Raw genomic sequence first — 26,444 nt, forward strand, 5'->3', positions numbered from 1 at the left:
AGTCCCTCAAGTTAGAGGGGTTGTGCCCCTCCTGTGAATTCTCAAGGCACAATTGTACTGACTTTACTCTCTTTTGTATTAGAATTATTTATTCCTATGTCTTAAACCTTCCCAACTGCCGTTTTAATAAGATTAGATGATCTATATCTTCTTATTAAAGGAAAAAACAAAAAACCCTCAACTAATTACATTTGATTTATTCCTGGTCACTTGTGTCATTGGATGAGCTTGGAGGAAATGGGATTTGGGAGAGGAAGCACTCAGGGGGGCATACAGGTTCAAGGGCTAACAAGGTATGTCACTCTGGACCACTCCAGACCCTTTATATTCTTTCCTTTTATGAGTCAGGCAGCTCATTCCAAACTATGTCCTGTAGGCTGCAGAGGTCCTACAGAAATTTTTTTAAATGTGAATTTTACAGAGATTTCTTTTCAGAGCGGCTCTAGAGTCTTTGAAACATTCATGTGCAGTGTGAGTCACCAACAGGGAGACACAGTGTGGAACAGTTCCCAAACGTAGGTGACAGAAGAGCATTTTTTGAAGAAGAATCATCTGGACCCACAATCCACTGACCACGTCTTGCAACTGTGAGCTCAGATAAGATGGATCTGAAAGAAGTAGTTATGTTGAACTCACAGGCAACACCTGGGGTCTTCTTAGCCTGCCTGGTGCTCAGAGAAACCATTCTACCTCCCAAAGTAAAGCTGACCTCTCATTTTCCAACAAACTCAGTGTTTAATCCTTTCCTCCAGATGAATCCAACCCTTAGCATGTTCCACAGGTCCTCGTTGCTTTGGTGCCCAGAGGATTCAAAGTAGATTCCTTTTAGTTCCTTTTAATGTGGTCTTTTGACTGAGGTCAGAAGCAAAGCACTTCATCTACAAAATAGCTTAAATGCTTTCCATATTCATTGTGAGGCAACAATGTCTCCTGATTAAAAAGCCATATCAAAGCTGAAAGTGTGGCTGGTGTAGCTTTCTTTGAAGGATGTTTCAATTATATTTTAATAGTATTGATAATAATAATAATAATGATAGAACAACCTAAGGGAGCTAAGGGGCTTTCAGCAACCCCTTACTTTTAAGCTTTGTCTCCTGATGATCATGGGGACTTGTCCTTCTTTGGCAGTCCACACCCCCAGAGAAAATTTAAGTTATAATATTTGGTTTTTGCACTCCCATACAGCATTGTGTCACCAGACGTGTTGTTTGCAAAAGGTTAGGGAGTTGGCTGGCAAGAAAAGGAGTATCCTTCAGCTCATTCAGAACCATGTAAATAAGTCCTTCCCAATGGGATGATGGCTTTTGTGGCTTCTTCAGGACTCCTCCAAATAACAGGATCATTCATACATCATTCAATTAAAACACCATTTAGCAACTGCCTTGTAACACCACAGGAGCAGATGGGGACTAGCGCATGCCCCAGGCCAGACCTTCCTGTTCTGGCCATGCCTTTTCTTTTCCACAGGTGATTCGTCAATTTCTCTGTCTCTAAAATGGAATCAAAATAGCACCCATCTCAGTGAAGCATCCTGTAGGTGGCTGCTCTGGTCATGCTGATGCTGTGGAGTCCCAGGGCTAGGTATGGGGGGATGAGGTAAACCTCAGTCGCTGAAGATGCTCTGATCTAGTGTGGTGGCCAGACATCCCCTAACCCTGCACAGTGAGTGACAGCTGTTATCTGAGGGGTACGCTTGGAACACTACCCAAGCATACATCTCCAACTCCCCGATGAGGATGGGTAAAATCTGGTGGCCACACCTGTCACATCAGCCAAACTCAAGAAAGGGGTTCTCGGGGCTATTCTCTTAGAGTCTCCTTGGGGTCAGCTCGAGCAGGCAAAGGCTGACCCAGGAAGAGTGATGGCCACTGCTCCCAGGCACAGTAGGGCATTTGGGTCACAGGGCCCAGAAGGCCGAGGTGGAGGCCCCAGAGGAAAAGCCTGAGGGCAGCAGCTCAGACCAGAAAATACATTTTGAAGTAGAAGAGAGGAATATCTTTCACATCCACTGTTCTTATTTTGTGGGTATCATTATCATTTTTGTTGATGTTGCTATAGTTGGGGTACTTGTTATTGCCAGTTCTTTCTTAAGTTTCTGATTGTAAAATACTGGATCGGTTCAACTCCCCCGCTCCCCCAGACATATCTGTGCCTTGCCATGTACATGCTGAGCCAGCCTGGTGGACACCACAAGTTCGAGTGATTCAACCCCAGTACTTGCCCACGGCCCCAACTCTCCGATCCTGTCTCCCAATGATGAGACACCCCTCATTGCTTCCCTCTTCCTCTCCTTGGGATCTCCCATAGGGACTATATTTTTGGCTTTCTTGATATGCATATTTTCTCTTTCACCTCTGTCTGGGACATGCAGTCATACTTCTCTTGTCCCTTCTGTCCCATTGCATGCTCCCCAAATGATTTTTCTCTGGACTACTCTACTGACTTTGATCTATCCAGCAAAAAGCAGTCAGACTGCTGGCCCCTCCCCTGGAACTGCTTCCACCCAATGGGAGGCCAGTTTGGGTCCACAGTCCCCTCCCAACTGTGCCACTTCTTATAATCAACAGAACAGTTCTTAAAATGTTGTGCAAACAGTACCAGGGGAAAATGCTTTTTAAAAAGGCATCGTTGGGTGTATGGTATACTTGGGTAGCTGGATAGGTTAAGCATCCAGCTCTTGATCTCAGTTGAGGTCCTGACCTCAAGGTCATGAGTTCAAGCCCCACACTGGGCTCCATGGTGGGAATGGAGCCTACTTTAAAAAAAAAAAAAAAAGGCATCTTTGAAGACCCTGTCTTCAAGCCATAGTGACGTTTGTTGAAGATTGTAGTTTATTAATCTATCTTGCCTTGCTGACTTACCGAGGGCTCCTTAAGTCCACCTTGGCTGAGAAATCTTTGTCTAGCCCAGAGTGACACTACAGGTTAGTGCTATTTGATGCGCCTAGATTTGCACCCTAAAATATTCATTCCATATCAGAAGTGATGTATTTCCAGGGGACATGAGCAGTTAAGAACTGCCAGCGTTGACTTTCAATTTAATGGCATAAAGAATGTCACGTCCATGTGACACAGTCATCATCCCCTTCATTGTAATGCAACTTTGTGGCCTAGATGGCATCATTGGTATGCGAGTTTCCATGCAAATAATGTCATTTGAATCTTTGAACAGAAGATAATGACACAAGATTTCCGGGAGCCCAGGGAACAGTCTCAAAATGAGGACTTTCAAGTGACAAAAAGCAAGTTGTGCCTTCTTATTTGCTGTCTTCTTCTTCCTCTTCTTCTTCTTTTTTTTTTTTTTAATTTGTTGTCTTCTAATTTCTGTTCTTTTTTTTTTTTTCCTCCCTCCCGATTATGAGATAGTACCTAGGAAATGAACCAGACTGAGAATCCGGGCTGTGGAAGCCCTCAGACCTCCCCCAAGCAGCTCCCTGTGTGGTTGCAGAATGTCTTTGTGAACGAAAAACTGGGAGCCTGTTTTAGCCCTCTTGCTCCAGGCCTGAGCTGCAAGCCAGGTAGGGACTCCCTTCTGCCCAGATTTTGCAGTTTGGGACACGAAGGCTCAGGGCAATAACGTCATCACCGAATTAGGATGATGGTGATGATGAAGACAAGGAAGAGGAGGATGGTGGGATTCGGCATTTGTGATGAACTTCCCATGGCCAGGCCTTCTTGGCCTTACGTGTCAGCATCTCCAATCTCACCCAAACCCAAAGCAGTGTCACTATTACCCACAGAGGCAGAAAGGGGTGGTGTGACTTATCCAGGGCCACTAATTAGGAGGTGAGAAAGCCAGGGGCGTGGAGATCTTTCCGTTTGCTGAGGATTCATTATCACCTTCCTCTGGAGAAACGAGTTTCTCTGAAGTCATGAGCACGGCCCTAGGTTTGAATCAATCAGTATCCAACTCCAATACTTTGAACACCAAATCTCAAATCCCAAGGCAAGGTTTAGATCTGAGCTGACTGTCCCTGGTCTCTGGCAGATGTAGACGTGGCAAGGGGAAAGCTGTCCAGTTCATCTGCATTTGCTAACTCCAAAGCAAGTCCTCTCTTCTGGGTTGAATCTGGCCGTATGCTGAAGTTCACAGAAAAAAATAACACATAAAAACATGGCTCTGGGAATGCATGTGTAGATATAGAAGCCTCGAACCTCACGGTTCGCAGAGAAATCTTCTGAATTGCCACCTTTTTGTATTTTGCTCGGTGTAGACAGGCCGCTCTGTGCCCTCCCTCCCCCCTTCTGCTCTGGGATCAGCAGGGCACATGTGGCCTTGACCTCAGTGTCTGACGGTCATCTCAGAGGAAAGACAGAGGTAAGTAGAGGGCTCCTGGTATTTAATAAGGGCCTGACATTCCCCACGGCATGCCTTGAAATGGGACACAGGGCCCAAGGGGCAAGGCGATTCTTAAAACCAAGCCAGACACCAGTACGATCAATATGGACAAAACAATGCAGGGTATGCCCCTCAAGATTCAGTGTCCAAAGTGGAAAGAAAAGTGGCTTGGGTCTCTGGAAATTGAGCAGTGATGTTCCCTCACACGCCACCAGCCAACAGTCAAATGTCCTCCTCCTCCATTACCATCCATCTCAGGGCCCATAACGTAAAGTTATCAGGCACCTTTACATTAGAAAGACCCTTAGAGATAATCTAGTCCCTGATACACTTCACATCATCTTTGGATGAAGTAGCCAAGGCCCAGAGGTTCTGGTCCAAAGAGCATCATGGTATGGTTTTCAACCTGAACCCATGAGTCCAACTCTCCCTGTATGGGCTACTTCCTTTTAATATCATTTATGACAACAAAACAGCAACCTTCAAAAAATCCAGCAAAAGTAAGAAATGCAAACACAGGTAGCCCCCATGTAAGAGAAAGACTGCTTTGCCAATGCTGTTCTGGGAGCGGGTGCCACACAGGGCCCAGCACCGTATCGCAGAAAGAACACACACAGGCTAGGGCTGGCTGGGACACTGCATCCATGGGCATCGGGCCCACCACTGATGTTCTGGGACCTGCAGGTTCTTCTCACTGAGAACAGAGATGCTGACATGTCTCTCCAGGGTTGGTCATGAGAATCAACACATGTGTGAGAAATTGAACAATGATGCATAGGAGATGCCTGATAAATGGTGTCTATCTGGATGAGAGATTTCTTCATAAATGCCCCACCACTCTACCAAAGCAGGGGTGGGGGGGTGGAATCAGTAGCCAGCGATGTCTTTCACGTAAAATAAAATCCCAAACGTATTCACCAAAGCATTTCGCAATGTCGTTCCTAGAAGTGGAAAAGAAGTCATTTTTGCCAAGATCAGAGGAAACTCAAGGCCCAAATGTCCCTGCTAAGGAAGTTTCAGTTTCAGGAAGTTTAAGTCATTTCATCTTTCTGTGTAACTCACTAGAACCCAATACCAGCTTATTTATCTAAAACCTGAGGATTTTGGAAGATAATAGAAATTGGATTATTTTTCTTTCTGAAGTTGAAGCCAGAAAGTCTCACTTGAGAGATGGAAAGCACCGGACTTGGGGCTCTTGCTTTTGGTCTGACACCCTGGGGTGCTGTATCATGGGGATAGAATCTAGTTCTGCCACTATCTACCTAGGTAACTTGGGTCAAACTTACCCACTTGGTTCACACCTTGCCTCTAAAAGGGAAAGAGTTGAGTGGGATGATATTCGAAAAGTCTGATGGAGTTCTGAATGCAGTATTTCTTTTGCCCCTCATCATCGTCTTGTAGACTCTGAGCAGGGCCATACTCTGTTCACCTTGACTCACACTCTTTCTTCTGAACTTGGCCCCCAACCCCAGCTGTGACAATTTTCCACTGCTCAGACACCCCATGGCCCTGACCATGGATCTGATAAGGAGCCAGAGTCTTCTGGTCATCATCCTGACTCTCCTCCTCCATTACCATCCATCTCAGGGCCCATAACGAGGGTCAGATAAGTTGATGGCACTTGATATTTTGTATCGAATTAAGCCATTGGTCCCCAGCCCTTGACTTACTATAAAACCCAGGCCCCTCAGATCTATGAGTATACCATTTGTCATGCAAAGACCTTCCAGATTAGACAACCCAGGGTTTCCCTTTGCTAGCTTTATAGCAATTTTGTGTGGCCATGAAACAATTTCATGCAGTTCAGAAACTCTGCTTAAGTATTGTCTATGTTGTTAGATTAACTCCCCCAAACCGAGAAAAGTGTTTCGTATTTTTTAGTAATTTCTCTCTATATTTCTACATATATATAATCATCTGCAATGTAAACTCTGTGGAAAATCAGGAAACCAGAGTGGTAGTATTATTTTATGTGAATGCAGCTTTCCATTAGACCTACAGTTGGGGAAAAAAAAAAAATCCTTTATCTCTGCCCAAAGCATCCATTTTCTTGTGATTTGAGTCTGAGCTAGAAATGCATTTTTTTGGATTTTGGAAATTCAATCTTTCTGGACTTTCATGGCAGAAGTCCACTTGCAATTCAAAATGCCACCAGCACCTCTTTCTGTCTTTCATAATTGATCTGCTTCCAAATTCAAAATTTAGTTCCAGCCTCACCAGTGTCTGGCAGAGGACATGTGCCCTAAATCATGGCCATTCCTGTCATCTGACCCTTCTTCCCCCGGTCTGTTGGAAATCCCATGTGAGCGTCTTCCACAAACCTGGGATCAAACAGTGTTTCCCACCCAAATTTGATTAAACGTGCCCTCCCTCGCTGCAGTCCATATGGCACCGAAATGCATGATTTTTCCAGACTCTGAGGTCAGACAGTGCCCAGACACGCAAATAATAGTCAAATTATACAGGAAGTTGTCAAAGGAGTCTGAACACAGACAGAAGCAACCCCTGACCCCATGACAGGTCAAAGGTCTGGTTCAAGTTTCTCCTTCTTAATTTATCACCACAGCAACATTAGAAACAGCTCTTTGAATGAAACCATTTATAGATTCTACTTTTTTTTTTTTTTCTTATTTGGAAGTTTTTCTTTTCCTGCAACTTGAATCTTCTAAATTACATGAACAATTTTCATCTGAGAAGGCATATTTATAATATTAAAAAAACTAGATTTTTTTTTCTCTTCCTCAGAAACGGACCCAACTTGGGATATTTTTTCCTCACTAAATTTAGATGTAGACTTTTTTTTTTTTCCTAATCAGAAAAGGCACCAATAAATATGACTGTCTGCCTAACGCACATCCAAACTTTGAACAACTCCCAGTGATCCTAAAAATATTTTAAGATCCACAGCAGGCTGTGAGAAAAATAAAAATAAAAATAAAAATAAAAATAAAAATACAGTGAGATTCAGAGACATTGTCACCAAGGAAGACAGAGAGGCAAGATTTAGAAAGATTCCCAAAGTCATCTTTAAAGGCCAGAAGAATCTGTAGTCGTGTTCAAGAGTGAAGATGAACCTTAACGTTTTTTAAGGCTTTCTGTGTGGAAATAGCCCAGGCCTTCCGCTGCCCAAAGCAGAAGGGGCTGGAGAAGGAAAACCCAGCCATGTGATGTCACATCTTTTCTGGGGATTTTTGGCTACCATCAGGACAGCTACCTCAGTGACTGAAAACACAAAGCTTCTGCATCTCCTCTTTCCTTGTCTGGAAATGGTTTGTAAATTGCAATAAATGAAGGCATCCGTGGTCTTCCCTGGTACGGGCTCTGTTGGAGGCGATGGGCGGAGTTCTTGGTGCGGGCTGGAAAGCCGAACCGTTAATCACAGCCCCCTTTTTCTCTGAGAAACACCGGAGGGAGAACACTCACAGGGTTGATACACTCCAGGAAAGGACAATTGCAAACCAAGGGGGAGGAAGAGCAAGTAGAACCTATGCCCTATGGAGTCAGGCATCTCGGTCAGTTTCATTTACTGATGGGCCGTGAGGGGCACCAAGTGGTACTCAGAAAATATTTGTTAAATGACTAAATCAATGAACACCTTTTCCATCTAGTCAATTTTTTTAAATGTTAGGTGCTAGTAAACTGTTTAGCAGGTAGTAATGTCCTTCTGGCTTATACAAGAGGAGACAGCAAGCTAAATTCTACTCACCAGACAAGAATTCCTTGTGTTGCAAATAGCAGAAAATCAAATAATTAATCAAGCAAACAATTAGGAAGTTGCTAGTTTTTTTTTTTAAAGATTTTATTTATTTATTTGACAGAGAGAGATCACAAGTAGGCAGAGAGGCAGGCAGAGAGAGAGGAAGGGAAGCAGGCTCCCTGCTGAGCAGAGAGCCCCATGCGGGACTCAATCCCAGGACCCTGAGATCATGACCTGAGCCGAAGGCAGTGGTTTAACACACTGAGCCACCCAAGCGCCCCGGAAGTTGCTAGTTTTGCATCAAAATTTTAAATGTCAGCAGGGCAGTGTTGGAATAGCAGCCGCCTGACCATACCATATTTTTAAAAAGATTGTATTTATTTATTTTAGAGAGGGACAGAGCAGGTGAGAGAACACAAGCAAAGGGAGTGGCAGAGGGAGATGGAGAAGCAGACTCGCTGTTGAGCCTGATGTGGGGCTGGATCCCAGGACCCTGAGATCATGATGTACCCCACAGGCGATGCTTAACTGACTGAGGCACCTAGGTGCCCCTTGATCTTACCATTTAAAACTCAGGGGCCTTTGTGTCTTTCTTCTATTCCATTTCAAGTGAGTCAGCTATTGCTGCCTAATTCTAAGATTGCTCTTAGAACCAACCATCATATCCGTGTTCAAGGTAGAAAGAAGCGGAAATGATCTGAAGCAGTCACTCCGATCCCTTTTGTCGGAGCCCAAAACCTTTCTCAGAAGTCCCTAGCCAATGTCAACATTTTGTCATTGATCTGAATCTCCATGTGGCAGTCAATACTGGTTTTCAATAGCTACTATAAAAAAGCATGAGAAACTAAGTGGCTGAAAATAACAGAAATGTGTCGTCTCATAGTTCTAGAGGCCAAAGGTCCAAAACAAAGGTGTTAGCAGGGCTGTACTCTCTCCAAAGCCTCTCCCTACAGGGTGCTTCCTTTCTTCTCTCAGCTCCTGGTGGGCATTCCTTGACTTGGGATAACATCACTCCAGTCTCTGCCAGGGTCTTCACATGTCCATCCACACATCATCTTCTCTCTCCACAGCTGTGTCCAAACTCCCCTCTGTGACAAGAACAAGGGTCATGTTGGATTTGACCCACTCTGGGTCAGTGTGACTTCATCACGACTTAATTAACTTCCTCCTTAATAATTCCATTTCCAAAGGGAATCATATCCAGAGGTACTGGGGTTGAGGACTCCCACATATCTTTTTAGGGGACATGATTTAACCTATAATGGCACCCTTGAAATTTTACCTTCGCAAACCTTTTTAGATTTTTTAAGTTTGCTTGTTTTATTTTGTCTTTGGTTTTGTTTTTATAGGAATGTGTTAAGGGAAAATGGAGATGGGAAACATTTTGGGGTCAGCCAAGGAGCAGTGTCTGTCTTGCCTCTTCCTGATGCATAGGAGCCACCATAATAGATGACAAGTAAATGAGGACCATCAAGACAAGGGTGATTCTCGGGTGCCTGGGTGACTCAGTGGGTTAAAGCCTCTGCCTTCGGCTCGGGTCATGATCTCAGGGTCCTGGGATTGAGCCCCACATCAGGCTCTTTGCTCTGCGGGGAGCCTGCTTCTTCCTCTCTCTCTCTGCCTGCCTCTCTGCCTACTTGTGATCTCTCTCTGTCAAATAAATAAATAAAATATAAAAAAAAAAAAGACAAGGATGATTCTCACTGATCCTCAAACCAATGTTCATCTCAGATACGTAGAGAATCACTACGATTATATCACACCACTCTGCACGCGTCTCTGAAGACATCAACTCTGGACATTTGATTGAGAGTTCTTCTTAGAGGAAGGTGTCAAGATCCTGAGAACCCACCTTCTTTGGTTGTACCTAGAGATGTCTTTTGCTAATTGAGAGTAAACATGAAATAAGAAGTGGCTTCTTATCTGAAAACTCCAGGGTCAAATCAGAGTGTGTGTGGAGGGTGAACCCAGAGTTACTGAAACAGAGACACTGGAGTGACATAGTTAATTTATTGAAATGGATGTCTGCGCCTGAGAGAGATTTGGGATATTGGGGATTTCATCCTTTTCACCCATCCTCCAAAAACATTAGTTCACTAAATTTCTTCTGCAGATGAAAGTTTATTACTAGCAATCTACTTCTGTAAGCCAGCAGGAGGATTCATATTGTCGCACTAGAGCTACCAGGCATTAAGTGTGGAACTTTAACATTTGCAGGATTTTATGATTTTATGATTTTATGATTTATCTTTGTATCAGTTAGCTAATAACACAACAAAGTGTAAGGAATAACCACAGAATCTCAACAGGGTATAATAATGAGCATCAATTTAAGTCAGGAGTCTGTCCATCAGCTGGGAGTAGGCTGGACACTCAGGCTTACAGAGTCTCACGCCAATGCTCTTTCCACGAGCTCTCTCTCCTTTATTTCCAAAGTAGGCATTTACACCATTCCCAGAAGAGCAGCAGTCAAATGGATATGCAGAGGAGAAGTCTGAGAACTTCTCTGAAAGCTAAGGATGCCGCTCTGTGAAACATTCACTTGTAAAAAGAGCAAAGCCCATTTCCTAGAGATGTCAGCATCTTTTCCAGAGCCTGGGTTCTGTGTCTCACTCTGGGATGTCCTGGCTGGCAACACGGAACCGCAAACTGTAGTCAAGAACAGAATCAGAGTGACATTGATCTTTGGACTCAGCAAGGGAATAGGAGATTCCTAGGGTGGAGATTCCAAGTGTCTCAGGGATGCAATTTCGGGAAAAACGTGTGTTTTCCACGGTTTCTTCCCATTCCAGAACACAAGCTCCTGTATTTAGGGCCCTGTGCAATGCCCTCTTGCCCATAGGTCTCTGGTTTCTGTTTTCTCCCCCTCTTGGCCAATTAGTGGAATTGCTACTGGGGTCACATACATAGAAGTTCAAAGCAAAACCCAATATGAAGCCTTCTGAGTCCCAGGGATGAACTGAAATGTAAACAAGGATCTTCCCATCCTTTTCTGGCTATAGTTGCTCTTCTCCTCAGTGTACCTGTTTATTAGAATAATGGGAACACCTTTTGTTATTCATTCATTCAGTCAGTCATTGTTTTGTTTTGTTTTTTCAATTTAATTTTTTTAGTGTTCCAAGATTCATTGTTTAAGCACCACACCCAGTGCTCCTTTTAACAAGGCCAATTCAGAAGAAGAAAATGGATTTTGAAATTGGGAAGACCTAGGTTTGAATTCCAGCTCCACCATTTGCCAACTTTGGCAAGTCTTTGGACTCTCTAAACACCAGATTCTTCAACTGTAACATGAGAATACTTATGCTAACCTTGAGGGTTAGTATAGGAATTAAGTAAATGTATAAAACATGAAGAATAATAGTACTTGGCACCCAAGAGGCTCCATAAAGGATTTGCTTAAGAAGGAGAGAAAATAAGACGAGGATAGAGGGAGCCATGGAAGGAAGGAGGGGACCAAAAAAAGATAAGAAGAAAATAAAAGAAAGAAAGAAAGAAAGAAAGAAAGAAAGAAAGAAAGAAAGAAAGAAAGAAAGAAAGAAAGAAAAAGTTAACTTGGGATAGTAGGATAATAATAATAGGATAATAACATAATAATAATAAGCAGCACCTCCCCCACATCATTAGCTGCCCCTCCCATTTTCTGCATCATTACCTTGGTCAAGAATGGTTGACTCCTCAGCTAATGTTCCCACAACAAATGGTAAATCAGTTTTGAGTGTAGGAATGGCACCATTTTGTTGTAATGTTATAGCTTTTAGGTTGTCTTTCCTGAAATATGTTTGGAAATGAATTTCCAAGATAAGTGAACCAGTCTTTTCAATTTACATTTGGAAAACATGGGGTCCAGAATAGAAGTGAGACTCGCTAAAGCTGGTGAATGCCTGAGCTGGGTTTGCAACCCACCGCCCTTGAGCTGTAATCCAGTTCTAAAATGTTTTCACTGCACTTCAGCATCACCCCTGCCGACCTCATTCCCTCCCCGGAAGGTTCAGGGTACAGAAGCAGGCATGGGTGCTAGAAGCTCCTCCTGAAGAACTGGGTGTTCCCAAGGTCCCCCTCAGGGGCCAGCTTTGGTGTGGAGATTCAGTAGGTACCCAGCACTTTCACATGCTCTTTCCCATTGATTCCTCATAACATACATGATGGGTTCTGATTCCATCACCCCTACTTCAGAGATGAAAGTCCATAGGACACAGAGATTCCATGCCCCAGTTTATAACAACACAAAAGAATACAGGTAGCAAAAATGGAGCTGGCACAGCAATGGGTGGCTTCAGCCCCCAATCTCATGTTCTTTTTGAACAATTTGTCAGTATCCCATTGTTTTCCTGTATATGTTTCCATCTGTAATCCATCTATCTATCACCTATCTTTTCTATCTATCTATCTAATCTATCATCTAATCTATCTATCTATCATCTATCCTATCTATCTATCATCTATCTATCTATCATCTATCTATCCAGTCATCATTCATCCCTTCAACCAGTATTTATCCAGTACTTCCTCTATGCCTTCACTGCTAATGGCTCTCAGGTATAGCAGCATATAAACTAGAGCATGTTCTTGGTCATCCCAAAGTTCATGTTCTAGAGTAGAAGACAAGTAATACAATAACTGAATTATATCAAGTATTTGATAGTAAGTACTAAGAGGGACAAATAGAACAGAAAGAGGGATATTGGGCAAGAGTGGAAAGATAAAGATACGAGAAAAAGCCTCACGTAAAATACTGTGCCGAACTCATCCATCTGTCCCTCCACCTCTCCGTCATCAATTCTTTCTCCCATTGATTCATTCAAATACCCCTTCATCCATCATCCTTCCATCTAGCCGGTTGCCCATCCAGTTATCCAGAAATGTATGCATTCAATGTTCTACTCACTGTCCATTGATCTATGCGTTCATCCACTTATCCAGAAACCGATTGGCTCATTAACTCTCTCATTCACCCATTCATCTAGTCATCCCACCACTTTTTATTTCTCCCTTTATTTGTTCAAATAGTCATTCATAATACAGATATTCATGAAAATTCATTATTATCCTTCAGCACAAGGAAAAACAAAGGAAGAATGAGCAAGGCAGTCAGAATGGAAATTTCCCAGGCTGTTTCTAATTGTAAATTCTCGACTGTGTTTTGTTTAAGTACTCATGTCCCTGTAGAGCCTCCCTTTGGACCGTGAGTATTGACTCTGAGCTCCAGAGAGCAGATAACAGTGTCAGGTACCTTATCACAACCTAATACTACTAAAAGGATGCTATCAGGCTTCACCTTGTCACCTTGAACCAGAAATTAATAATGTGCACCTTTCACAGCTAATATTCATCCAGATCATCTCCATATATCATTTACCAAAAGGTATAGTTTCTGGTCTGGGTCCAAGAGCTTCGGTGCAACGGTGAAGGGCGTCATGACTTCAGGGCAAGATGCTAGGGCTAGTTCACACTTTGAAGTTCAGTTTGCCCATGTAACCCCCAAACAGAGCATGGAGAGGTAGATTTTTAAAAAGAGCAAAGTAAGGAAGACTGACAATAATCAGAAGCAAGATGAACACCGCATGGAACAGCGCTCTAACTCGTACACGAAGCTAACACCACTGGCTGCTGGCTTTTATGTTTAAATCCTCAGGAATAATATCTTTTCTTTAACTCAATATATTTACAAATCATCATTTTAGCATGTAATCAATATAAACATTACTGATAAGACATTTCTTGTTCTTTCCCTTGCATTAAATCTTTATATGCCAGTGTGTGTCTCACACATACGGCAGGTCTCAACTCAGACCAGGCACTCTGAAGAGCTTGATGGCGAACGTGGCCATTGGCTATCACTTGAACATCACAGTCCTCAAGGGTGGTGGGTGATGATACTAGGGCCAACGGGAGTAAAATATAGGGAGTGGAGAGGAAGGACACATTTTCTCTCTTGTCAGTAAAGAAGAACCACTGGACATGGACACAGAGCTAGTCACTTAGTTAATATCATAATGACCTTGAGATGTAGGTATTTTTTTATTCCACTTGTAAACATGGGGGATCCTCAGCACAAAGAGATTCAATGTCTTGAAAACAATAGCGTCATTAGGAAGTAGGTACATGTGAACTTGAATCTGGGATGCTGAGGTCCTATTCTTCAGTAGGCACCACTGCCTCCCAGACTATTAAGCTGTTTAGAAGGGAAGCTTGTGCCCTATGTGACTCACAGCCCAGGACGTTTTTTCCCCTTTCTGCCATGACTTCCCATCTTTCACAGTGGGAGTGGAGCTGATCCTTTCATATTGCTGCCACTTAGCTATCTGCTGCCGTCACCTCCTCCTGCCTTCTTTTCCCTGGTTCCTGTGCTCCAGGAGCCACTGGCTCTGAATATCCAGTGTTCCACCCTCCTCTCTGCCCTCAGGCCCCTTGCTAAGGCGCGCACCATTCCTCCAACACTTAGTGCACAGTGACAGACAAATGGATCCTTGGAGCTGCCACCAGGAAACCAAGACCCAGACATTAAAATGAATTAAGAAAAAAAGTACCCTGTCATTTTCCTTGTTTGCTTCATCAACGCTCCAGTAAATAACCAGAAAGCACTTAGCAAGGACATAAGCTTATAGTGTAAATAATAAGACCCCTTTGTCACTGACAAAGCTCCAGAAGCCAAGCTGGAGATACTGCTCAGAGGAGAGGTGAGGGGTAGGTAGCCTGGCTCCCTCACTTGCTCCTCTCTGCACAGATGCACCCCTGTCTGGGTTTCCTCATCAGTAAATAGGGCTAATACTCCCCATGTAGCTTATATGCAGAGGTGATACGTTGTTTTATTAAAGCTCATCATTTTAGTCGTACATTATTTTATTTATGCGTTCATCCATTCAAAAGGCATCTCTTGAACACCTGCAATGTGCCAGACATTGTGTTATGCCCTCAGGACTCAATAATGTAAAATCTCAACCTATTTCCCACTCCCTTCCCTGAACACGTAAGTGCTAGAGAAGCAGACACTGTGTCCAGTTGGTTCTACCATGCCTAGAACAACAGTGTCCGGCTAGTGTGGACCCAATATTATCAAAAGAACAAGATTCTTGATTTCAGATGGCTCATACTCCAAGTACGGGTGACAATCAGGTAGAAGTTCCTGTGGAGAGACACAAGGGACTGGAGGCCCTGGAGACACAAAGCAAGGGTAGAATTTTAGAAATTTGGATTTGGATTCTTAACATAAGGAGCAGCATGTAAATATTAACAAGTATACATTATCCAGTGCTTTAGAAATAATTGTTATTGTCTGTATATAGTATCATTCTAAGAACTGAAACTTTTGAGAAGTGACTTATTTTTCCCACTCCAAACTTTTAGGGGAAAGAGGTAAATCCCCAGAAAGCTCCTAGGATTAGCTAATGTCCCTATTAAAATAGCCTCTGCCGGAGGAGACTCCCCAAAGCTGCCTTTGGACCTGGTCCACCCTTGACCCACGGATGGTACCCCGGGGACAAAAAACCTCGAAGCCCACACCCAGAGACACATCAGAATTTCCAGCCTTCTTCAGCTGACTGTTCTTGCCAGTAAAGAAACTGGGAACCAGGCAGGGTCAGAGGATTGTCGAAGCCAAACCAGGGGTTTCTCTTTGACTGGTGTTTTGCCAAGATTCATCAGAAGGGCGCGTACCCAGCCCAGCCTGGGGCAACTGTCCTTCCGGCTCCTCAGGAAGGCGCTTTCCTCCCACCTTGGTGGAGAGAGCCTAGAAATGGGGCGAGAGGGAGGGACGGAGGGAGGAGGGAGGCAGAATCCAGGCAGAGAAGACGGTCTGGGACCAGGAGGGAATGCAGACAATAGAACCAGAAAGAAAGCAGGGAAGAGAATAATAGGACATAGAAGAAAGGGCAGGGTAGGGTGATGGACGTTAATGACCGGGAGGGAGACCCACCATTGAACTATGCATGATTACCTAGGAGATTTGCGGTTCTTTCCTTTACATATCTTGTGATATTTCCTCCTTGATGGAAATTGAATAGACCAAGAGCATTCACTCTGTCACCTGAGAAAATGTGTTTTATTTCAGGTTATAGAGAAAACATATATAGGTTCAGAAGTTATTTTAAAAAATTGTAACAAAGCCCGTTCACCTGTTTCCATCGGGGAGGCTGCCCCTTTACTTCAAAAACATTTTTTTGACAGTTTCCTTAGCTTTCTTTATGCTTTCTGTGTATGTATGGGCGTATACACGTGTGTGTGTGTGTGTGTGTGTGAGCACTGGTGTTCTGTGTGTGTGTGTGTATGTGTATGTGTATACATGTGCACTGTGCTGCAAAGGGGGGAAGTGGAGTTGCCAGTTAACATGTTCTGGATGTTTCTTGTCAAACTACGATGATCTAAATCTGAGATATACCCAGATCCAATAGTATAATTAATCTACGACCCACTCAACGAGGCCGTATCCCAGATACATTCTATACTGGGGCCTGGAATTTAAATTCACCAAACCTTACATTTGGACCTTAAAACTGGGTCAAAACCAAGAATGCTATCTTCTCAGCTCTATCTGAGATTTGCCAATTAAATTTTTTTTTAATCTAAATTTGGAAACAGGTCATTAGCATATCATTATTGATGCTACATGCGAGCTACTTTTTTTTTTTCCCTCCAAGAAAAAAAAATAAATCACAGCATTTCCAGCATACATTTGTTAATATAAAAATTACCATATCAATAACACGTCATTATTTGATAGGAACTGCCCCTCTCAAAAGGTGGCAACTATTGTTTGGTCCAAATGTGCACGCTCTTGGTAGAAGCTTTTATTTATTCATGATTATGATTGTGAATTTGCGAGCCCCTGCTCCTACCGGTGAGGCTGTCCGTTCCCACCAGGGCTGACCACAGCCCTCACTCCCACCCTCACCACCCCAGCCCCGTCCCACGCTCCGTAACAGTGACCTTTTGACAAAAGTGCATACTCAGGCGAGGAGGGGAGACAAAGGAATACATTTTCCGGTGAAGAGCCATAGTGAAATTGGGCAGATGGGTCTCTGATATAAGCTCTTAATTAGGGCCGCAAGGCTGGTTGACCTCTCAGGAGACAAAAGGTGTGTTCTCAGAGCCTATGGGCTCACCTGCTCATGTGCCCTCCAGACCATTAGCAGGGCGCCTCTCAGAATCCGCCCTGAGAATGCAGTTTGGGGGCTCGCCTTTATTCTGAGAAGGAAACATCAGCACTTCAGCATACAATATTTTCAGCTGGCAGATGGGAGGGGGCGGGTTGTCACCTCAATAGAATCCGATCCGATGTTTAGGTAAGACCAGGGGACAAAGATGTAATTGTTCCAACATGGACCAGCCAGTACAGTAATGGTGGCCTCTTGTTTGGGGGGAGGAGGGTGAAAGGAGGGTGGGGAGGGGGTGGGACACGAGGGACCAGCCTCGTCACGGTGTTTGCCCTCCACAGAGCATCTGCCCTTGTCGCTACCCTGAAACCTCCAACTAACTACACAGCCAGACAAACCATACTGCCCCCATTTTCCAGAGAAGCAAACCAAGGCTCAGTGAGTTAAGTAGTTACCAACGCAGAGATCCAGGGGACCAAACCCATACCCATCCGACTCCAAAGCGTACACCAACTGTGACCTATTTCCATGGGCCTCAGGCCCCCAAAGCCCCCTCCCTGAACTCCAAGGCTAGGTATTTTGCCTTTGTGTCTAAGGCTCTTGCTTCATCCCCCTAGGTCTTCCCCCTTTTATTTCAGCGAGCACGGTAATCTGGTGCATAAAGCATTTGCCCCAGCCCACCTGGTTATTTTAACTCAAAAGGATGCTTATAACTCCACAGAGACCTGAGTATTCCAGCCCTCACTGTAGATGGATGACCGGGACCCTACGAAGATTAGAGACTCTTTTTGGACCACCCAGGTTCTTGAGAGCACAGTTGGGCCAGAGTCCCATTGCTCTAATCTCCAGGTCAAGGCTATTCTCAGCACAGCCTGCAGAGCTGAACACCTGTGAGTCAGGGCTCAGGCCACACGGACCTCATTGTACAGTTGCACACTGCAGTTCTTCCCACGGAGCCCAGTGCTCTGAATGGGGAATGGCTAGAGAGGGGAGCCAAGATGCTACTCACTCCCTTCTTTTCTCCCTCCCTCCTTCCCCTCCTTTTAAAATTTATATATTAAAAATTTTTTGAACTTACAGAAAAGGTGCAAGACTAATGCACAGAATTCCTATATGTCCTTTACCCAGATTCCCCAAGTTAACATTGACCACATTCTCTATAGACTAATGGATGGACAGGTAGGTAGATAGATCAACAAAGATATAGATACCCATTATTAATTATTTTTCTGAGTCGTCTGAGAGTGAATTACCAGACGTGAGCTGCTTAACCCATAAATACTTTAAGGTGTGTTTCCCCAAAATGGATGTTCTCTTGTGTCCTCCATACCACAAGGATCCAAATCGGGGATGGCACTCCACCTAACCACACATCTTACTCAAGCTTCACCAACTGTCCCAATATTGCTTATTCTGCTGAGCAAAATGGAGTTATTTTGTCTGGCCAGGGACCAAATCTTGGACCCCACATCTCATTCAGTTGCCCTGTCTCTGAAGTCTCCCTCCTCTGGCCTCATTCTACAGTCTGTCTTTGCTTTGCATGAATCGACATTTAGAAGAGTATCAGCCAATTATTTTGCAGAATGGTTTTTAATCTGAGCTTGTCTGAAGTTTCCTGGTCACTTGATCTGGGGCACGCATTTTTGGCAGAATACCACAGAAGTCGTGCTATGTCCCCCTTTGCTGCATGGTACCAGGAGGCAAGCGACATCAACCTGTTCCGTTACCGTTGATGCCGTTTTTGATCGCTGGGTCCACCAGGTTTCTTCGCTGTGATGTTTCTCTTTCTTCCCTATTAGGTGAAAATATCTGGTTGTAAGATGCCATGAGGCTATGCAAACACCCTCTTTCTCATCATACTTGGGGGCTTTTGTTATTTCTGGCTTGGATCAGTTGTTATCATCAAAGTTGCCAAGTGGTGACAGTCCAATTGCTCCATCTCTTTGTGGGTATTCTACGGTAAGAAACAGCTTTTTCTTCCTCCTTCTTCACTCACTCACTCACTCACTCACCCATTCGCTCCTTTATATTGAGAGAGACAAGGGATTCATACTCATGCTTTCCTTCTTTCTTCCTCTTCTCTCTCTCTCTCTCTTACACACACACACACACACACACACACACAATTTAATACTCGGAATACTCTGGGGCAGGTGGCACTGAGGGCAGAGAATGAAGCTGGTGGTGAGTTTGGAAGTCGGACCCTGGACAGTGACCAGCGACAAGGAGAATGTGGAAGACCAGCGCAGCCAGGCCTGCTAAAAGCCCCTGTGACAGGGTTCGCTGTCTCTCCTGCCCTCAGCAGAAAGGCTTAAATATCTCCTTCTTGGACAAACAGATCAATACAAGCTTTTTAACATCTTCAATGAGAGCTCATTAATGCTCTCTGGGCTCCTCCTGCAGCCAGCTGACCTGAGAGGAGCAGAGAAACCGAGCTGCAGACAGATAATTATTCCAGGGATAACACTTCAGATCAGCTCCTGGCAGAATGTGAATTGTTTTCCTAATTACTCAGGACAGCAGCTAGTAAGAGTGCAAACTAATTGAAAATACATTATGATTTATTTGCGTTTGCAAGGCGAGGCTGTGTGTTGGGTTAAATGCTCACAGACGGGGATGGGAATATGGGGTTCCTCCCCTTTGCAGCCCACCCCTCAGACTCACAGTCCATCACTAAGGCCTCTCAGTCTCAATGATGTAAAGAAGGAGTTAGAACCCCCCCCCATTTTTTTCTGAAGTGTACAAAAGAGACGACAGTCATAAAGGCATTTTCAAAAGAATTGGGGTTTATCCCTCAAGCAAATGGAATGACTGGCAGTTGGTAGCCGGCCCATACCATTTTGCCTAGCTCTGAACTGCTTTCATCAGGTGGTTTTGAGTTTGTGATCTCAGCTTTTCCTGAAAAGAGGGTCAACAAGCCCTGTTGCAAGATTGTGAGATATCATTGAGGGCCCTGTACCCAGCTTTTTATGAAATCCCATAGGAGAATCATTCTTTCAGAGTGTTAGACCAGACAATAGTCTGTTTGGCCTGAATAATGTTGTTTCTTTGGGACCATGAGAATCATGAACATGTTGCTCTTTTTGGCCTGGCCACCAGGAAGCTCAAGGCAAAAGGTTATGTTCAACTTGATTAGGTAGAACCTTATGCCATGCATTTCCATGGTAATGATAATTTTTAAGCATGGCTGGTCCCATTAATGATGCAAATATTATTTCTCCAGTCAAAGATTAAAGCAGTTTAAGTGAGTTGTGTCAGAGCTAAATCTAGAGCCCTTGTTCATGACAGATTATAACCCAAATCCATGCCTGTATCTCCAAAGGCATCTTGTTCACCTAGACATGACCTAATGCAAGGGCTGGCAAACTGTCTCTGTAAAAGACCAGTTAATAAGTATTTCAGGTTTTGCGGGCCATGTCATCTCTGTCGCAAAGACATGGTTTTAGCCATGGACAATACATCAGGGAATGAGTGTGACTGCGTTCCAATTAAACTTTATTTATGGGCACTTAAATTTGAATTTATTTTTCATGTGTCACAAAATATTATTATTTCCATTTTTCTTTTATTGACCCTTCAAGGATATAAAAACTGTTCTTAGCTGGTGGGCCTCATAAAAGCAGGCAGCAGGCCAGATTTGGCCCCTGGGCCACCGACTGCTGATCCCTAGAAGAGAGAAACAGGTAGAATAAGAAGGAGAACAATGCATGCCAGTGGAGATTGTGCCCTCCGGCAGAGGGGATACCAGAAGTGACTAATGTGTAATTTCGAGCTCACCAGAATTACAATGGAACAAAAATATTTTCTCCTTCGAATCTGTGATTTTGCAAGCCCATACCCACAAGCAGAAGTGAGGCCAACCCCGTGTACTAGGACAGAGTGAGGGTTTGCACACAGACTGCATTTTGTAAATGTTGTCCAAGAAACTTGTTTTTCTAAATTATTATTGTAATCCCATCCAAATAAAGGAGTCATTCTATTCCAACAGCGGCTATCATTGACAGAATGCCCTTAACTACACTGAAATTTGATAGATGGGAAAAAAGCCAAAGAAAGTTCTCTCTCAGTCATATGTTCTGTCACAGTCCCGGTAAGACAATATACAGCACCACCAGCATCACCACAACCACACCTACCACCATCACCCAGTGTCACCAGGGCAACAGTGATGGCCATCACCGTGCTTTCCATAACCATCACACCAGGACCAGCCCCACATCCCCTCTCTCTACTCAAGATGGAGAGACAAAATGGGACTCTGAGAGTCTCTCCTAAGCCCACGAGGCTCTACCTGCCTTTCCTCTTCTCCATTTATAGCCTAAAAGCATATATCCACGTGACCGAATAATTACATGTTGATTTGTCATTCCAAGAGAAGAATCCAAAGGTGAATAATTCTTGCTTTCTGAAAGATTTACCTATTTTACAGAGAAAGAGGGGGGGGAGATTAAGGGTGGAAGGAAAGAGAAAGAGAGCCTCTCAAGCTGTGGAGTGTGGAGCCCAACACGGGGCTCAATCCCAAGACTCTGAGATCATGACGTGAACTGAAATCAAGAGTCAGATGCTTACCTAACTGAGCCACCCAGGCGCCCCCAAAGGTGAATAATTCTATAAAAATATGTTCCCGACTCATTATTCATAATAATGAAAATGTTGTCAGTAAAGACAGCAAATCGTTTTTAAATGTCCAAGTAAATAAGGAAATATCTGTGTAGGGACTAGATACAGCTACCAAAAATGTTTTCCATTTAAACCCTTTTCCAAGAGTTTAAAATATTGAAAAATGTATATTATCTGGGATGGATTAAAGTGTAAACAACGCATGGATGTTGGGTGCTGTTACAGGAAAAAATACAGAGAAAAACAAGAATAGAATAAAACACACACTATAGCGCTAATAGTGGTTTTGACTGGGTGTTGCATTTACAAGAGATTTTAATTTTTATGTTTATACTTGACTACATGTTCCAGTTTTTCTCTAATGAGAAAGTATAATGCTTATAATTAAAAATATATGTGTTTAGAAAGAGGTAAATGAGCATTTTCCACTCTCAAAATCCAATTTAAAAAAAAAAAAAAGTTACCTCATCTAAGAAGTCATCTCTGGTTCTGTTTGAGATTAATCCCACTTCTACCTCCTTTGGCTCCCCTGGAATACAGCTTCCACCTCTGTTAGACCCCGTTGATGTCCTAGCATATACTTTTGATATCTGTACACATCTCTACTCCACCCAGTGGATTCTAGCCAAAAATGTCCCGTTCCTTCTCCCCTTCCTTCCCTCCCCCAAATCTCTTCCCTCCACAAATACTTATTGAGCACCTTTTATAAGACAAGTACTATTCTAGACACCTGGGATATGTTGGTGAACAAGAAAGACAAGTGTTGTCCTCCCACAGAGCATATAAAATCCACTTTACACAGTCTAATCAGAGAGACAGACAACCCACAAATACACTATAACAGAATGCAGGGCTGCCACCGCTGCTGTGCATTTCACTTTTGCCTGTAACCTCTCCCCCGCCCCCATCATGGGCGTTACACAGGCCGCAGCTGGAAGGGTAGCACACTGATGAGTCCTGAGCCCTTCTCCTCAGCCACAGAGCTTGGGTTTCATGGGTCCAAGGGGGCACCCGTGAGAACACCTGATCCCTTGTCTCTCAGGAGCTCCCCTGGGACCAGAGTGCAGGGCTGAGGCATGAACACCTGTCCACCAGCAGCTGGGCCAGATTCCCACCTCGGAGCCCAGACAGGCCACTTCCCTGCCTGAGGACAGCCTGAGGGCCAGTGCCTCTCAAGCCTATTACAACGTTTGATCAACCAGCCCTCCGGGGCAGCCCTTTGGCTACCTTGAAAACTTAGGGGAGTTCTCTGGCCACTTGGAGAGAAACCTAACAGGATGTGCCTTTGACTGGTTGCAAATTCACCAACTTCCTTCCTGCTAACAGCAAAATACTTGCTTCTCAGCTTTGGACACGAAGCATGAAAACAGAGTCTTCCATCCCAAACCAGCTGAAGTACCAAGTCTCATTAAAACAAAGCACAACAAACAAACAAACAAATAAAAACCTTCAAAAGTCACCAACATCATTTGTGATTTTATTTCATGATTTATATATACATTCCACATCATCCCCAAAGGATTTGCCAAACCTTTCAGAAGAAACATAAACCAGAACAACAAGATAGAAATACGTTAAGAATTTGGGAAAACTGGAAAATTTTGCAGGAGAAATAGTATTACACCGGGGTAAAGTTAGTGCCCAAAACTAGGCATTGGATCTTTCCCAGAAGTCCTATAGGGCCCTGGTTTGTCGAGATGGAAACAGGATTCATTCGTTACCTGACTCCCAGTGTCCCTAAAACAAAAGGAATAATTTCCTTGGAGAAGTCCTGCCCTTTCTGAAAAGAGGACATAGGAAGTCCTTCAAGGTCTCCACAAATCTATCTGTAACAACCAAGTCTTGTGTAGGGGGAGCAGCTTCTCACACCACCACTCACACAGGGCTGGGGCAGGGCGTCCATGTGGCACTCAGGGCCAGTTCCTGTACAGAAGAGCGGCCATCAAATCTGTTTTGTGAAGGCTCCAAGCAACTCTGTGCAGAGACACCGCCCTTGGAAGGGTTGATCTCAGGCAGGAATGAGTTCCGACATCCTGGACCAGGGATAGGGACAGTCGATGCAGAAGAGTCTGAGGTCAGGGAAGTGCTAGCTATCTGCAGAAAGCATTCTTGAGATCACCATGTTGGGGATCCTCAGAACGCTTCACATGAGCTTAAAGAACATGCAGACCATTTCTAGAACACAACGTGGAATGCAGTCGACCCGAATTGATTTGTGTTGAATCAAAAGAAATAGGACGTGACAGTTTACCTTTAAACCTGCACATCCGTTCATTTGTCTTTCTCATTCAAATAAGGTCACACATACGGGAAAAATAAGGTTCTGGTTCCCAGTGCTGGGAATAGGTGCCCCACACACTGCAGAATGTACTCAACTCCTTTTGGAGGGCCTACTGCGTGCTGATGTCATCGGGGAGGCCGAGACCTGGCAGCACCAAGTTCTCAGTGAAGGACACTGGCTAGAGGTAAGAAGCTCCGAGAAGGGAGGACGAGAAGCTTAGACTTCTGGACTGACTGACATCGACATCAGAGATAAAGTGCCTTATTCAGAGAAGTTGACTGAGTAGCCCAAAGATGCCCAGCAGGCAGACAAAACCTGGCGAGAGAGTTGGAAGTCTTCCTGACTCAAGCCAGGGTCTTTGCAGGAAGCAGAGGAGAGGTTCCGTCATGTCCTTCAACTCGGTGCCTGGAACAGCATTGGGCATACTTCGTGTATGTCTGCTCACCCGCTCCACAAGACAAGCCCAGAAGTTGGGGCTCAGAGGACTCTGTCTACGAATGGCAGAGCTGACGATGAATCCATGCCAATGTATTTGTCAGAGCTGAGAATCTCACTCCCAGCACCCCGTGTAAGATAGATTTCTGCAGCCTTTCTTCCTAATACCAAAAGACTCAGGGGTGCCCAGGTGGCTCAGTTGGTCAAGCGTCCAAGTCTTGATGTCATGGAATGGAGCCTTGTGTCTGGCTCTGTGCTCAGCACAGTCTTCTTGTTCCTCTGCTCCTCCTCCTGCTCGTTCTCTCTCTCTAATAAATAAATAAATAAAAATCCTTAAAAAAAAAAAAAAAGAAAAGAAAAGAAAAAAGAAGACTCAGGCATCCAGATTGATAAACAGGCTATTACTCAGTGACTTGATCTTGAACTGGCAGTGGGCTCTGAAGAAAGTCTACACTCTGCAGAGAATATTCCTCCAAGGACCAGAATTCTTTCATTTTCTCAATTCAGAATGTGCTGAAGAAACATCTTTTCTCTGACTCTTTCTCTTTTTTTTTGTTTCATTCTTTCTTTCTCCCAGTAGGCCTCCATCAACCCAGGCCCCTCCCTGGGGATGTGGCATTTCTTCAGGAAAGGGGCAACATGGGTCAGTTGGTTGGACATCCATGCCCTTAGATTTCACTCCCTCCTGCGTGACTTCTCTGGGAGGCTGTCTTGGAAGACGGCATCATTTGGACCGTTCACTCCAAGCTGGAGTGGAACAAAGATCTTAAGTCTGTAGGAAGCAGATGCCGACATGGAGTCTGGGAACCAGATGCCGTTGATGGGGACATACCTGGGAAAGAAAGGGAGAGGAGACAGGTGGGCAGATCCACAAGCCGCACAGGATGGGAATCCAGCAAAGCAGAGGCCAGCCCCGCTCTGGAAGGAACACTGCTTCTCAGGGACAGAGACCAGGGTGGCAGGTGGCCAGCCCCACATCCCTCCACCAATCCTCATCACCGGATGTGGGCTGTCTCTGGAAAGGCAGCTACCAGGGTCTGAGAGTTGGGACTGTGTGCTGGTCCCTTCCTGCCAGGGCTCTCTGGGGAGCCCCTCTCTCTATCTATGCAGATATTCTCACACATTATTTTATTTAATTTTTAATTTTTATTTTATTTAATTTTCACCACAACCCTTGAAGGGTGGGTGATATTGTCCCATGTTATAGATGACAGATTTGAATCCTGGCCTGTGGTCTCACAGAGAAAGAAGGTGACAAAACCAGGTTTGGACTCTAGGTCTGTCTCCAAAGCTCCATTCTGGATCAGGTGCCCCAGAATTTTTCAGTTGCAGATGTACTGAATAGATCTTGTGTCACAAAGATGCTAGTCTCCTTCATCATGTCCTTGTGAACAACCTACCCTACTTTCTCCATAAATGTGCATCTTAGTCCCAGTAGAAAATGCCACCCATTTGAGAAAGGCCTCCCTTTCACCTCTCTGTAGGGCAGTTGGTGGAGAGGGAATCATCATTCATGGGGAGTAAGGTAGACAGAGGAATCCCTGAAAACATCCCTCCAATAGCGCAACCCCTCCTCAGACAAACCAAAAAAAAAAAATTCTTCCTCATTACTCTCCACCTCCAGGGATCAGAAAAGGATTATTTTTTTTTTCCCTTTGTTTCCCAAAGGAGCAGTTACCTGTGTCCCCGTGTCTGAGTGAGGCCCCTGTTGGTGTCAGAAAGCCCCAAATTTTTCCCTCTTGAGGAACAACAGACAGCTCTGTCCCCTGGACTTTCTGGAGACAGGAGGATGGGGCCCAGAGAGACCCAGTCCTGTTTGGATTGGGGAATGGGGCTCCGTGTGTTTTTGCTAACTCCAGGTTAATTGTCTCTCAGCCTGCAGTGCCGTGCCCAGGAACACCACCAGATCACACCAAAAGCCTAAGTAAGCAAGCAAATAAATGAATAACCCTCAGTATTGCCCCCACGTCGCATAACGGTAGAT

Source organism: Mustela nivalis (assembly GCF_964662115.1).
Source record: "Mustela nivalis genome assembly, chromosome: 6".
NCBI classification, from domain to species: domain Eukaryota; kingdom Metazoa; phylum Chordata; class Mammalia; order Carnivora; family Mustelidae; genus Mustela; species Mustela nivalis.